This window comes from Coptis chinensis, chromosome 9 (assembly GCF_015680905.1).
Source record: "Coptis chinensis isolate HL-2020 chromosome 9, ASM1568090v1, whole genome shotgun sequence".
NCBI classification, from domain to species: Eukaryota; Viridiplantae; Streptophyta; class Magnoliopsida; order Ranunculales; family Ranunculaceae; genus Coptis; species Coptis chinensis.
The window spans coordinates 51,324,287-51,340,956 of record NC_141464.1 but is presented as its reverse complement, the minus strand read 5'-3'; the positions used below and the strand labels follow the sequence as shown (position 1 = coordinate 51,340,956).

The 16,670-nt window shown below is 36.2% G+C and overlaps 1 non-coding gene across 1 annotated transcript; it reads right to left on the bottom strand.

Annotated features, from left to right (window-relative positions):
• Positions 1 to 15,017: 15,017 nt before the first annotated feature.
• On the bottom strand, positions 15,018 to 15,121 carry LOC147476553 (small nucleolar RNA R71). Its single transcript, XR_015209953.1, has one exon. It is a non-coding gene; the product is annotated as a small nucleolar RNA R71 (small nucleolar RNA).
• Between the last annotated feature and the right edge of the window lie 1,549 nt (positions 15,122 to 16,670).

Below are 16,670 nucleotides of genomic sequence, written 5' to 3'. Positions count from 1 at the left end.
AAAGGTTAGAAGCACTTGTTATATGAATTTTCTTTGTGCCGTAGTTCTCTTTACTGGAATAAACATTAAATCCAAGTAAATGATTTTTTTGTCATTCACTTTATCTTTAGCATTTTTAAGATTTGGTGGGATCAACATTGGTAGCTAGGTATTTGATGAAGATGTCCTAGTAGTGAAGTGTGGTAGCAACCCAAGCCTTGTTTTGATATTTTAGTTCCTTAGTTTTTATTTTTTATTTTTTATATTTTTAACTTTTGCAGATCAAGAAACTTTATGGCCAGCAAGAAGACTTCCACTTTGGATAGATGTCAAAGCTCGTTGTTTGTTCGGTGTCTCTAAGAATGTCTTTCGAACTATGATCAAGACTAACCACGAGTGTTTGACATGAATGTGACTTGGTCACAATTATTTCTTAGTCCATCATTTGTATATTGTTAAGTACCTATTTATTACTTAAGTCATATGTCTATTTTTGCTACCGGAATGTTCAATGGAGTTAGCATTTATGAATGCTATTTGAATTTTAATGGATTATATTTCAGGTGTATATTTGTTGCAGGTCCAATTCAATATGAAATGTCTATTTTCAAATATATACATGTTTTTAAAAAAAAAAAAAGAAATTATAGCATTTATCACGGTTTTGCCATAACGGTCACAAAAGATACATTTTTTTTTGTGATTGTTTTTTAGTATTTGTTACTGTTTTATGTGGTGGATATAGGCTTCTCCGGAGGAAATATTTGTGATGGGTTTGGGGAAAAAAAATGACCCCCACTTGGTCACCGTTATCGGAAAAAAAAACAGTCACAAAAGACTTTTTGTCACCGTTTTTAACAGTGACTTAAAGGCTTTTTTGTTGTAGTGATATATATCCACTAAACATGCGACATATTACATACCTAATAAGATACAATACTAAACTATGCATGTATTGCATAAAAATTTGATTTCGGCCAATACTCGATTGAGATTGTGAATGTCATATAGAGCAGCTTCATCTCAAAGGGTTTAGAAACAACTTACCCAACTCAGATTTTAACCGTCGTTGGAATGTTCTCCTCTTTCTTGAAAAAGTCAAATTATTATACAAAACATTCAAACATGCGTATATCATGTGTATATCTAATTCAAACATGCATATATATATACTCATACGTATATATAAATATTAACAAGAAAATCAGAATCACTCAAACATGCATACACACGTCATTCATACATATATCTATCCTAACATGTAAGTAATAGTCCATATCATGTTATTTTGTACATACGAGATGTATCACAGGTTAATCATGTAAACATTATAAGAAAAATTAGAACATGTGAGCATCCCACAATTCTGTCAAAGAAACAAAACGTTCTTTTCAATTCACGCGAACGTTGTGAAGTCCGGATCATACTAGAAGAATCCAATACAGATGCAAGATAACAAGAACAGTACTAATGTGTCACAGAACAGGAGGTTCTGACACTGAAAATAGAACTGATGAAAGCACAAAATGGTAGTGCATGTGACCAAAGGGGCAGTGCGCGCAACTCTTATCTGTCATGTTGGCAACTCAATCACTTGCACCCGCTATCACAGTAAGACTTCCATTCTTCAAATTTTGACAGTATTCTTAGATTGTTATGTATGTTATGTTCTAGGTCTTGGTTAGAGGTACCCGCATGCACAAAAAAATCACAGTACGAAAATCAGTAGTGAAACGTGAAGAAAATCTCACGCAAATCAAACAGAAAATGAAAAATGAAAGGATTGGAAGGGTAGGAGCAAGGGGGAGTAGGGGGTTTCCCCTTGGAGCTATTCTAGCTTATAACGTAGTTTCCTTGATCCTTTAGGATGGTAGTGGAGCCATTTTATTTCATTTATCATTTTCCGGCAGCGGCACCATTTTATGTTTGGCCTTTCGTGTGTCTACAATGTTTAAATTGTAGACACGCTCAAACACGACTCATTCAAATACCTTACTCACGTGCATGTTGGAATACACTTCGAGGAAAGGTTTCATTCCACTCCTAAATACTAGAATACTTGTTCGCAATTCACTGAAATTTACCACACTAGGGAACTTGTGAGAAGGATTTGATTGGTGGTTATTTTGACTACTCTACTATATTGCTTGAAGTTCAAGTTACTAAAACTTACAAAAAAAAACCGATTTACTTAATACAAAAGTGATAGAGAGAAAAAAGGGTGGAGAGTTAAATCGACTAATGTTAAACTAGTTCCATAATTAAGAAGACTGCATCATGATGTCTCTAACCTGTTTTGGGTTCATAGACAACAAACCCAAAACGAGTTAAGGCATTGATCCCTAACAACATGAACCTATCTCTAAGCCCATCTTGTCGATGAGAAATTGAAATGATATTTCATCTTTGAAATACCATTTCAATCCATGGTTCTATTCCACACCAATCGCTCAAATTTTAGAACTTGATTCACCAGAGGTCATGCTGACACTAGCCCCAATGTCATCTCGGGTTGGCGACTGTGACCTTATCTAAAGCTCCATACTCCAATCTTTGGACGATCATTGTCATTTTATGATAGGATGTTAAATACAACCTAAGTTCTTAAACAATGATCAAGGTTTCCTCAACCAGAGTTTAATCTTCATATGAGCATCATTAACCCTCCACCAGGGAGGGTTTTAGCTCATGATCCTTAGAATCTGCAGAGATTTAATTCGAAAAATTATAAAAGAGAAGGGAAGATTCTAATTTACAATTAAGATATTTTATTAGTAGTGTGGAGTTGAAATATATTACAACTTGGAATTACAAAAAATAGAAAGTACGAAAGGAAAATAGAAATTTGCTTGAAACCAAAAGAAAATGGAAAAGGTTTAATTATAGAAATATACAACGTACTTAGGTTCTCTTAACACTTGTATTAACATACAATTTTTTTTAACAAACGTATTAACATACTAATATCGATTTAACAAAAATAGCAATCCGTTAGGATCTGTTAGTTAAGTGCTGATGTGTCTCTTTTTTTTTTCAATTTCATATTTTTGCATTTTCCACATGGTAAAATACAAGCAGCTTATGTGGGAAATTGTTTACACATAAAACAAATTGCCGGCATCTACTAAAATACTAAAATTTTCGCATATATCAAAATATCAAAATTGCAAATCAAAATCAAAATTTTGGCATATACTATAAATCTCAAGATATTTTGAAACCCGATCTAGGCCGGTACCTCCTTAAACAAGCCCACCCTAAAAGTGTTGGGCTATCGAGCCAACACTGGGCTTTTGGCCCTTTCGTTGTAATAGCCTCACTAGTTCATCTGCATATTGATAAAAGTGAAAACAATAATAGAATCCTAAATATTAATGTTAACAACACTAATACGTAATCCTACCGTTCTTACGTTTAAATCAATTCTTCTTACTCTCAAAACAAAATCATGCAATATAATGAGTAAGGATTCGTTCCACTCTTAACTGTCTAGACTTAAATTGAATTCAACTAATCAAACCAAAATGAACAATGGTGAGAGTAATGATTTGATGTGAAATTTCTATACTACCATTCCCAAACACAAGAACAATAATAACAATAAGACATAATTAAATTAAACTGAAATTAAAACTAATTTAGAACTAAGATTGTGAATAACTAATTATGAATTTAAGACAACTAAATCTAAATAAGAATTTAAGCAATAATCTAAATTGAAATGAAGAACTAATACTTTATTCTAAAACTAAAATATGATTCTAAACTAACTAATTGAATGAATGTAAAAACTATATCTAGATCAAAAACTAATCTAGATCTATCTTTTTCTAACCCTAAACTCCATTAACATTAGCTTCCTAACCTAACTACCCTTAACAAAGAGTCAAGCTTTTGTTTTTATACTTTCAGATCCAAAAATCGTGCATGAGCTTGGAGCCATGTTTTGGGCCGGAAAATCGAGCCCAAAACCCAATTTCTTTAGTCCAAAATGGGCTCTTCAGCTGCAGTTGGCTTCGACAGATGTTTCGTCCACTTTTGCTCCTCTTATTGGGCCAAGGCTTGAACCATTGGAAAGCTCTTTCCGAGCCGGTCGTTTTGACATAAGATACTCCCAATTCCAAAGTCTGAGTCCAAAGATACGGCCTTCGGAAGTTCTGCTGACTTGTGCACTGTTTCTGCCCGTGTTAACTTTTTAGCTTTTGATCGAGCTTTACAAAGGCTTTGTCTCCTTGAATCTTGGCCTTTATTCACAGAACTCCTTAGCAACCGACCTTTGCTCCTTTATCTCGCTAAAGTGGCACATTTCTGCACATAATAGACTTTGAAGCCTGAAATGCATAAAAACACGTAATCAGTATTAACTCTTAATTATTACTCACATAATTGGTCTAAAAGTATGATGGTTAAGGGGTTAAAACTACAGTTTTGGGCTCTTATCAAACCACCCCCAAACAGCATTTTGCTTGTCCTCAAGCAAAGATGAGAAATTAGAATAAGTGACCAAAAATGGAGTTATATCTATTCTCGTTTATTTGCGATCGACATTGACCATACGCAACAAGGCCTTTAAACCACTAGGAATTTCCTAGTGGACGAGTTATAGCCTCGTGAGAGTTTTCCAGTGAAGGTACTCACAAACTTCATCTATACTACAACAACTAAGAAATAAAACTATTGTTTCTTTATTCATGCTCTAAATTAACTATACCTCTCACTAGCAATGCATATAGAGTAATCAAGTTGAAACCTAAGCTAATATATGCATAATAATCAATCATCTACGAATAAACACATATACAATGAGTAATGCTATGAAATGCAATATCAGTCCGTTTCGAAAAAACTTTGGAATAAGCGTCCTTAAGTAGGTTCTCACATAAAAGTCAAGACAAAATCACTTTGATTTTTCCACTCAAGTTTTGCTACTCCGATTGTCCAAGTGGGCATACTTTTACTTTTACAATCTCAATGACAAACAAAGGAAGCGAAGTTGATCAAACACATCTGCCACTTACTATCCCACTAACCTATTCCTAATTGAGCTAGAGGTCTTTATTAGGTGTCATGGGATTAGGAGATGGTTTAAGAATGAAGGAAACGGATATTCAAAAAGACAAGTCCGAGATAATAGTGGTCTTCATATTTTCAGTAACTAGAGAAAACCTTGTTCTTTGCTTCTACACTTTGTTTCCATCCTTAGCCTTTTCTTTTTGGCTTTTCGACTCCTTTTATTCTATTTTTGGAATTTTTATTTTATTTCTATTTTTCTTTTCTTTTCTTTTCTTTGGATGGAAACTTCTTTTTCTTTTTCTTTGAATGAAGCAACTAACTAATTTTCTGTTTAACGTGTTTTCTCTTCTCTTTCTTCTTCATCCTATTCTCGGACTTATTCTAAAATGGGTAGGTTGATTTTTTTTTTTTTTTTTTTTTTATATATATTTTGTTTTGCTTTGTAACAAGGTAAAGGAATTTTGGTTTATGGAAGGGCTAATGAAAGGCTCAGTGGGGCGACTAGCGGAATGATAATTCATAGGTTTGAATTTCTGGCTATATCGATCCAAAGAGGGCCTAAATTCTCTCTTAGGACATGGTATAGTGGTCAAGCAAGTGGACGCAGTGATTTTCTATTCGAATATACTTCTCCTTGTGTCATTTCTCAAATATTTCACTCATATAAGGCTTTAGGCTATATTCTCACAGATTTGTAGAATAAGTACTCTAGCCTAAATTTTAAACTTATCGCCAAACAATCATAGATACTCATGTAATATATTTATAGATAGATGCAAAGATTATTACCTACATATTAACCTAAGTTTCTAAAAACTATTCTAATGCAAAAGCTACATTGAGACTTCTAGATTATTAAGAGCATAGAGAAAGAAACAATACCAATATTCCTAAGTGTATAACATAAACTTTTTATTTTTATTTGTATTTTTATTTTTATTATTTTTAAGACAAATAATACGTAATATACAACCTAATATGTGCTTCACATTTACATGCGTGTTTCTATACCACCCCCAAACAATTTGGGAGAAGAGGGTTCATGAAACAATTCAATAGCACAATTAAATTATGTAACTAACTAATTTTTATAATTTTTAACATTTTATAAATAAAAGTCGTAATTTACATCCTAAAAGTGTCTAATTTTTTGCAAATGTTTCTATCCCACCCCAAAACAATCGAACGCTTTGTCCTCAAAGTGTAAAGAGATAAGGAAAGAATTTACCATAGAAACGTGGCAAAAAATTGACAAGCACTGTTGAGAAATATTGTAAAGATGATATGATAATATGAAGCACGATTAAACCGGTGCGCACTAACTAACACAAACTCTACCGAGTAAACATGACAGCTTAGGGTGGCAACATGATTTAAAATGAATACCAAAATATACACCCCAAACAAAATTGGAAAACTTTTTTCAAGTTTGAAAATTTTGTTTGGCCTATACTCCGAAAGTTGGTATTGTCTAAAAACTTGGGTCTTTTTAAAGTCGATTTCTAGACTTACTAATATATATATGTATTAAAATGCAGTTTACCATATATCAACAATCGAAAAAGTTGTGGGTCTTTCCACAAATAATTAGCATGGAATGCACCATCAAACAGAATTAAGCACCAAGATTTCCTATGACATAGCTTAGTGGAATGAGAGCAAAGCCTTATAGATCTAAAACCTAATCGAGTATACAATTTCTTCTTTGTCCTCCTACGAAGGGGATGCCAAGTAAATGAACGTGAGAAAATTGATGGTTGTGGAAGATACGTAGGATGTGGATAATTTTGAAAAGGAAAAAATGGAAAAAATGAAAAAGTGTTAGGTGGCTTGTCCTTGGGTGTTACTTCTTCACCAGTTGGTTTTAGATAGTTATGAAGCATTGGAGAAACGCGAAGGTCAAGTAGAAACTCAATGGTTCTTTGAAAAGGTAGAGAGGCGAGGAACATTGCGTGATGGAAGATGAATGAGTGACATGAAGATGTGAGGTGGGTGAATGGTGTTCAACTAGTGTTCTTAGGTCTATATCATCGAGGCCTTGAGATATGCAAGACATTCCTCAATAGGTGGGTAAGAAGAATCTTTGGGATAGAGGGTGAAAAATTCTTCTTCCGTCCATGGCGTCAAAGAGATGAATGGATGTCAATAGGAGAGAACTCATGAGGCTGGCAAAGAAGGATTGCAAAAGAGTCGAAGGAAATCCTCCTTGATGTTATCTACACATCTAGAGAGTAGAAATTATGATCCTTGTCTTCTTCCATAAGAGGGGTATCTACTAGTGTGGGGACTAAAAAGTGTCACCGACTAATGTGAGGTACAAAACTCTCAATGGACTTCACTTCCCCTTACACAAGCAAACCTAGTTGTCCCCTTTTTTTTGTCTAAACATGTTAACTTCTATAGAAAGATTTCCAAAGAAAGAGTCATTAAAGCCATCCCGACAATTGATTTGGGCATTGGCGATTGCCAAGAAAGGGCCCTAAGATGATGGGAATGGAATCATGAGCAAACACGTGTCAAGAATAACAAAGTTAATTTGGATAGTAAAATCCTAAACTTTAACGAGAATATTTTCAACGGACTCTTTGGGATACTTAATAGAACGATCGGGCTAACCGCAAAGTCATTTTGGTTGGTTGAAGTTTTGTTAGACCTAGTTGTTTATATAAATAAAAAGGGAGTAAGTTAACACTCGCCCTGTGTCTAATAAAGCAGTTGTTATGAAGGTATCACCTAAGGTGCATTTCAAAGAAGACGACCGGGGTCCTTGTACTTAACAATTCCGTTATGTTAGGATAAAGAGGATATTGTTGATTAAGAATGCTTCGTGGGGGTATGTTGGTTTTCCTCTTCTTGGTGCACAACTTTTTTTTAGAAACTTAGCGTGTTGGTAGACTTTTTATAGCTTCTAGAAAAGGTAGGTTTATAGTCAAATTTTTAAACACTTCCTAATCTCATCAAAATTCTCGTCCTTTTTAAACACAACTAGTCTTTGGGATATGGTGCTTTATCGCTATTTTTAGCGTAGGGATAAAAGTTTTATTAGTCTTTGCTTTATCTCTATCCGTTTTTCCATCTAGGGTGTCCATATTGGAACCTCTACAGTGTAGGGTCTTCACTTTCTATTATTGGGTCTTGTAATATTTTTCCTTTTGGTTGTGGTTTAAGCGGTACTTCTCTCTGGTTGTAGGGTCTTCAATTTCTATTATAGTATTTGGTATGGTATCATTTTTAGTTTCGCGGGTAATCTTTAGGCATATCACTTGGTTTATCAACTACTGCATACGAGCGAAGGGTAGTGATTTGTAATGAGGTCCCACTGGTTTTATATTACCAATACAAAAATCTTTTTTATTTCAAAAGGGGTGTTTGTTGACTTAGGATTAGTGACCGCTTGACTTGGAAACACGCCCGGTTTGGTTATTATTTTGGTTAGAAGACATGTCAATAACCTTTTGGCACAAAGACGCATCATTTTGCCGTTTGTTTCATCATATTAGAGTTTTGATCATCTTTGATCTTTCATCAAGTTGGAGTTTTGTTGCATAATTTGATTTTGTTTCTCCAACAAGGTCACTACTACTTTGTCCGTAGATGGTTGTATTGGAATTAAAGCTTGTTGAGCATTCATGTCTTGATGTTGATAGTTCTGGGTAATGGGTACTAAACCTCTATTCTGGTCACCTAAGTTCCCTTGTCACTTGATGTTGAGTTAACGGGTTGAAGTGTGATGGTTGTGGTGGTGTTTTGTGCATAGACAAGAGGACAATAGAAGGAATGCTCAAGACTGGCTGAGAACATTCACAACCCAGTAGGATTAATGTTCATGACTGGAGTGGGTTGTTGTTGAGCGAGAGATGGCATCTACCTTTTAGTGAGGGCATGATAAGAGTTTTAAACTTCGGGATCATATTTAACCTCAAGAGAAGAAGGGAGGAGCCGGGATGAATCGTTACCCCCAATTGTTGTTCTTCTTAGATTGATCTTCCTAAGAATTTATAAGCATCCAAGGCTCCTTTACTAAGAAAACTACCCCCAGTCATGATATCTAGAACCTCCTTATGACTGATGTAAAAGCCCTTGAAGAGCCGCACGAACAAAGCGTGTCTTTCAGAAGATTATGATACCGGGCATTCAATGAGAAGATCAGTGAAAACGATTCGGGCCTACGAAAAGGATTCATGAGGATTCTAGCTGAAGAAATGAATCTTGTGAAGCATTTAAATCTGTCTTTAGTGGTGGGTAAAATTGTTCCATTAACAATTGAACAAGTTGAGCCCATGAGTCCACGAGAGTTTGTAAAATTTGGCGATTAACCAAAGGCGCCGCCTTTGTCGAATTTTAGGTGATAGGAAAACACCCTAAGTTTAACTTTGATCTGGACTAGGATGATGAATGTGTCGGAACTTGTCTATCCCTACGATGTCTTTGGTAAAAGGTTTCGCTGTGGTCTAAAACCATGAAAACCCCGTAACAAAGTTAAATATATAGGGGGATTGAAAATCCCATTTCAGTCACTACCAAAGAACGATGCGACTTAGGGCCGTCGCTTTAGGGCTTTATAAAATCAGAGAGGAGTCTCTTGTTCTTTTTAGCCATTGATGTAAGTGTAGTGTGTGAAATTCTAGATAGGCGTGTTGTATTTATTTCACGAAAAACAAGCTGATTATACTAAATTAAAACTCCTCCGACGACAAGAGCGAGGAGTGGAAGAAGGAATACCTGATTCGTCCTTGCTTCGCTTTATAAATAGCGTCTTGTTCGCGGCGTGTTCGGTGTATATAACAAGTTAGAACACCGAAAAACTTGAAAATTGAAAATTTGAATCAGCGTATTGAAATCGGCAAAATCAAGCGAGGGGTGCGCTTCACTGGGCCCAGGCGTGCCAAAGGCAAATTCGAAGTTCGGTGTTTTAAGCGCAGGTCGCTTGCTTAAGCGCGGGTCACACTCAAGGTTTTGAATGTCCGGTGTTTTAGCTGGTCGCTTCGGTATAGGAAGCGCGGTGTTCCGGGGAATTCGGATGTCGATGTTTTAGCGTGGGTCGCGTCGGCTTGGCTGGTTGGCGCCTCAGGATTTTTCGAGTTTTAGACCTTTTATCGTACTCCAAAATTTGAAATTTTTACATTAGTTTTTCTAAGATGTCTATCAAGTAGCATATAAACTTTCAGATAAATCGGAGCTACGAAAGTCCCTCTACTGCCCCGCAAAGTTTGTAAACAGTTTTCGGACACAATACAAACAACCGAATAGTTAACCCATCAAAAAACAAAGCCAAAATTGCCAAAGTTTTACTGGAGACTCCCGACAGATCCTAATTGTTCCTGTAAAATTTTAGAGCAATTGGAGTTCTACAACCTCTCCATATCGGCTGGTGTTCCAGATATTAAGTGTTTGCAACACTGCAGAAATACACTGGAAATACTCTACTATTTAGGAGGTAAAACAAATCAAAACTCGTCAAATTTTACTAAAAACTCCTGACTTAGGATAGATAATTCCTGTAAAAATTATAGAATTTTAGAACTCCTAAGTAGCCTTACTGCCTATTTTCAAGAACATATGGTGAAAACTGAAATGATCAGTAAAGATCGTATTTTTTCACAAGGTAAACCAACTTTGAAAAATCTGAAAATATTCCAGTAAATCAAAAAACATTAAATATTATGTCTGAAAATTTTCAGAATTTTCAAAAATTTAGAAATTAATTTAGCCCAAGAATATGTTTTTCTCTGTGAATCCATACACTTATGCCTAAACAGTGAATAGTTACGAAAAATTCAAATAAGAATGAAAAATTAAAATGATGTAGCGACAAATTCTTCGGACACCTTTAGGTATAACGGGGAAAAGTTTGCCTAAAATCCCCTTTGAGAATCACAAAAGGATTCCAGCACCAAATGGTTGCTTTATCGCAACATATATCCCGAGCGATCTATTAACAACTTCTACATATGTTACATGGGGACTTCATCCCAAATAATAAGTTTCGCCTCTTTGAAAAGTTTAGCTTGCAATGATTTTTATCAATCCACATAATCGCGTCTTCTAAAACATCTAGTGGTAACCTAAATGTCAGAAAGTGGGTAGTTCAGCCTCCGTATTAATAATGTTAAAGACAACAAAAGCATTAGCCATCATAATCACAATATTATCGACATACTACGATATGATGTCAAGAATTGTATTGTATAGAAATGTTTTTCCAACATTCTTGCTCTTCATTTAAGAAAAATAATTTTCCTTTAGCATTGTGCACATAATCCGGTCACTACATTGAAAGCTTGCGTTGCTCTTCATTGAGACGATCGACATTATCATTTGCCACCGTTGTAGTCCCTCATAATCGGGTTGTTGTCGCCTCCAAAATAAGTCTATCCAACTACCTTCTTCCAATTTCTCTTGGTAGTGGGCATGTCCGGAAATCTAAAAACTTCTTACCACTCTCAAAAGGATTTGGTCCAATAAAAATAAGCCGTAGTCTTTTGCTTGGTCGGATGGATTTGAAATGAGAAACAATTTTTCATCTTGGGTGCAAGATCATCACAAGGTTGTATTTGTAATGCAAATCCTATCCCATAATAGTTACGGATGTGTTAGAGTGCACTCTTGAAGGATAAGACTGAAAAGTTTTCATAGTTGATACCCGGTTGCATTCACGGTTGTTGTAGGAGGGGGATTTCCCTTCCAATAGATGACACGCGTGTATGGAAAATAACCCAAGACTATTGATAAGAGCCCAAAATGTAGTTTTAACCCCTTAACAATAATACTTTTTTTAGACCAAATATCACGAGTAATAAATAAGAGTTAATGCTAATTACATGCTTTTATGTATTTTAGGTATTAAAATTAATTATGTGCAGAAATGTGCCACTTTGGCGATATAAAGGAGCAAGGGTTGGTTGCTAAGAAGTTCTGGGATTAAAGGCCAAGACGGGCATAAAACGAAGACACAAAAGTCAAAGAGAACTCCGAATCACAAGTATCTTTGGACTCAAGCCTCTGAATTAGGTGTACCTTATGTCAAAGCGACCAGCTCGGAAAGAGCTTTCCAATGGTTTAAACCTTGACCCAATCAGAGGAGCAAAAGTGGACAAAAATGCTGTTGAAGTCAAAGCCAGGTGAAAAGGGCCCTGTGGACTGAAGAAATTGGGCTTTGGGCTCAATTTCGGAAAACATGGACCATAGCCCATGCACGAAAATGTGGATCTGGTCTCCTCCATTTCCACACACAAGACTTAGCTCTTAAGTATCAATTAGGTTAGGATAGAAAGTAGCCATTAAAGCTTAGTTCTAAATCTAGTTTTTCAATTAATTAATTAGTTGTTATTCGTGTTTTAATTTCAGTATTGAATGATTGTTATTTAGTTGTTAGATTAATAAAATATTTAGTTCTTGATAATCTAATTTTGTTTTCCATTAATTATTAGTTTCAATTCTTAGATTTACTTATTTGTCATTATTAGTTTAAATCAATTATTGCATGAGTAGTTTCCATTTGAGTTTAAATAAGCAAAGTTCCAATCTTTTTATGATGTCTAGTTTTAATTCATATGGAAATGATAGTTTGATGAATCAAGGCTAAACCTCTGATAAGAGCCCAAAACTGTAGTTTTAACCCCTTAATAATCATACTGTTAGACCAATTATGTGAATAATAAGTAAGAGTTAATACTGATTACGTGTTTTTATGCATTTCGAAGCTTCAAAGTCCATTATGTGCGAATCGTGCCAATTTTAAGCGAGATAAAGGAGCAAAAGTCGACAAAACTTCCGATGCCATATCTTTGGACTCGGACCTCGGAATGGGGCCTACCTTATGTCAAAAAACGACCGCTCGAAAAGAGCTTTCCAATGGTCCGCCTTGACCCAATCAGAGGAGCAGAAGTGGACGAAAAGTCTGTGAAGCCAACTGCAGCTGAAGAGGCCTTTTGAATTTGAAAGAATTGGGTTTGGGCACGATTCTTTGGCCCAAAACATGGCTCCAAGCCCATGCACGATTTTGGATCTGGATGTATAAAAACAAAAGCTTCACTCTTTGTTAATGGTAGCTAGTTAGACCTAAATTAATATATAGAATTCTAGATCTAGTTTTATTAATAGATTAAGTTTAGTTCCATTTCAATTCTTGTTTTAGATTAAATCTTTGAATGATTGTTCTTGATTGATTAGATTAATAAAATAGTTAGTTGTCAATTTCGAATTTTGTCATTTCCATTCTAGATCTAAATTAAATTCTTGTTCTTATTCCATTCGACCATTAAATTAGATTCATTATTGTTAATTAAGTAAATCTCTCGATTTCTTACATTATGTTTAGTTTAGATTCAATGGGAAATGTTAGTTTGATGACTCAAGGCTAAACCTCCATTAGAGGGTTGATGAAGCCTTGATGAAAACTTAGTGGTTAGTATAGAATTTGGTAGTAGAATCTATTCCACTCTAGAAGGTCTTGTTTTAAGCCATGAGAATGGGTGGACGACCTCACATGCTAGTTAGTATCCGGTAGGAATGCCATGAACACTAGGGATTAGACTCGAAATTCTTGCCGTAAAAGCGTAAGAATCGAGATCGACAATCTATACTAGGTTATTAAGTTGGATTAGAGGGTGGATTTAATTCCCCTATATTTCTTTATCTAGAGTCAAACAATCATTATTTCCGTGGCCGTTAGATTAACTTTAGTTTATATTTTATCTTGTTATTTATTATATCTAGTTATTTAAAATAACGCGTCTTGTTAGCATAACATTTATTAAAAGCTCTCATTGACTTAAGACTGATTTCTTAGACTTAGAAGACAATCCATGCTGGGGAACTAAGAGTGGAACGAACTTCCTACTCCAATTTAGTGCAATTCGACGAGTAGAAGATTGATAATAGATTAAGTAAAGTCCAGTTTTAGTTTACTTACGTTGTGAATTCATCGCTCATTTAAGTAGGTAGACTATACATTTTACTTTTTATCAAATGGTACGCCATCTTAGTTACACTTTAGCATTGTTTTCATAGTAGAAGTAGTCATTTTAAGTCCCATTAAACCCACCACCCTTGTTTGTTTCATATTGTTTTGCCCATTTCATTGTGACAAATTCCAGAAAATACGCGGCAAGGAGCGACCCGCCGCTAAGTTGGAATTTTGTTTACCGATGGCCCGCCCGCTTCATACCAAAAGCGCGACCAGTTAAAACACAAAATCGACAACCCGCGACCGACCGCCCCATTTGGGCGCCGACCGCCCTAAAAACACTGTGTAATCTGAAAATTACTTTCGGGGCCTTGGCCAGCGCCCCGATGTTAAAATTCGGGATTTCCGCGGTCTTGATTCAAACTTTGATCTTTCATATTTTTCAGTGTTCTAATCTCTTATATACACTGAACAAAGCGCATACCAGGCGCTATTCATAAGCGAAGCAAGGGCGCTATCGGGTATTCCTTCTTCCATACCTCGCATTTCCGGTTAGAGGTTTTCTACTAGTATATTAGAATTGTTTGGAGTGTTGCATGTTTAGTTAAGCTCAACTTAGTCTTGCATGAGATTAAAGATGCGGTCGAACAAAAACAACAAACGTAATTACACGCGAACAAACAAGTCTATCTAGTATACCACACACGACACCTCTAACTACTATCACACACACCATACCTGACATAATGGGTGAAGAAGAGAGACTCCTCTCTCCGACTTTTACAAAGCCTTTGAAGCGATAGCCCTAAATGGTGTGCATCGTTCTAGCGAGACCCGTGGGGGGGATTTTCGAATCCCCAAACATATTTAATTTGTTACCCGTTTTCATGGGTTAGACCATGAAAAACCTTATCGGCACATCGTGGGATTGAACAAGTCCTTACAACATTCCATCATCCTACGGTAGGTGCGGAACAAATTAAACCGAGGGTATTCCCTTTCACATTAGCGATAAAGGCGTCTTGGTTAACTTCCCAAGCTGAATTGCGTGGACTCGTGGGCTAAACTTGTTCAGCTGTTTATGGAACATTTTTACCCACCCCTAAAGACGGATGAGATGCTTTCCAAGATTCATTTTTTCCGACCGAATCCTCATGAATCATTTTCTGAGGCATGGAATCGTTTCACCGATCTCCTTATAGAGTGTCCACATCATAACTTAGCTAAAGACACGTTAGTTCGTGCCTTTTTCAAAGGTCTTCTACACCACCATAAAGAAGTCCTTGACATAATGAATGGGGGTAGTTTCCTAAGTAAAGGAGCCTCGGAGGCTTATAAATTTTTAGAAGACCAAACTAAACGGAATAATAATTGGGGGGGTAGTGATGATATCCCCCGCTCTAGTTCTTCTTCAACAATTAAAAGCCCGTATGTTTGAGAAGAAAACCGATCGAGAACTTAAAATCTAATCGAATCTCTAACTAAAAAGTAGAGGCTATTTCTGCTCAACAAAAGCCTATCCCGTCATGAATGTAAACTCCAACCCATGTAATTTCTGTTTGAGTCCGAGCACCACGGCGATTATTGTCCTCTAGCTTATGAACAACAACCACCGTAACAAGATAATGTTTACTCTATTAATAACTATCCTATTCCTAACCCCTTGGAGACAACATCCCAACTTCAGTTGGAGAAATAATCAACAAGTAACACCTCCGAGGTACAATAATCAAAAGCGTTAGGCAAGCAAACAATTATAACCAAGCTCCACCTAGGCAAGGACAAGGACAAGGTCAAGGGAATTATAATAATTATAACAACCAAAGCGCCAACCACGACAAAGGTCAAGCACAAGGTCAGAATAATTATAATAATTATAATACCAATAGAGGTATCGTTCGGTTAATAATAATAACTATCACAACCCACCCATAAATAATCAACGAGAGATAGTTCGATCCACACCACGGACTACTACTACACCTACACAACCGGATCGTATCGGCGCTTTTATACAAGTTACCCAACAACTTTTCGGACAATGACTCAATCAAACCAACAGATTTTACAATCCATAAATCGGGGCATACAACGGTTAGCCCAAGCGAAAAGCCCAACCAAAAGCGTGTTTCGGGACAAGCAATACCAAACCCTAAAAAGCGAAAAACCAACACACCTTTGAGGTAAACGTAATTCTAGTACCGGAAACTACAATCGTGGGTGACCTAAATGCCATCACCACTCTCCACTCTGGAAAGAGTGGTTGATAACAAAAGTAACTATGCCTATAGTTACCCCATCAATACTCCCTACACCGGATATCGAACTAGATAATCGAAATAGAAACCTGAAGAACCTACCACCGTAGGGTCCCAGTTAAACCACAACCTAAGAAACGTAGAAAGCCAAGGTTACACTTCAAGTCGAGCCATACACTAAATATAGAGCTAAACCACCGTTCCCTCAAAAATTAGCCATGCTAACCAGGGGATACAAACTTTGAGGAGATTAGGACGTTTTCAAGAATCTAACGATAAACCTTCCTTTTCTCGAAGCTATTAAAAGCTCCCTAACCACGCTAAGTTTCTTAAAGATTTGTGCACTACTAGGCGTAAGACCAATATACCTAAAGACACCTTTTAAACTAAACATTTCCAACTTTATCCGAAAAATAATGGAATTGTTAAGTACAAGGACCACGGTCGCCCCGTCCCTCGTAAAATGCACCTTAGGAGATTCCCACACGGCGACCGCCTTATTAGACACGGGG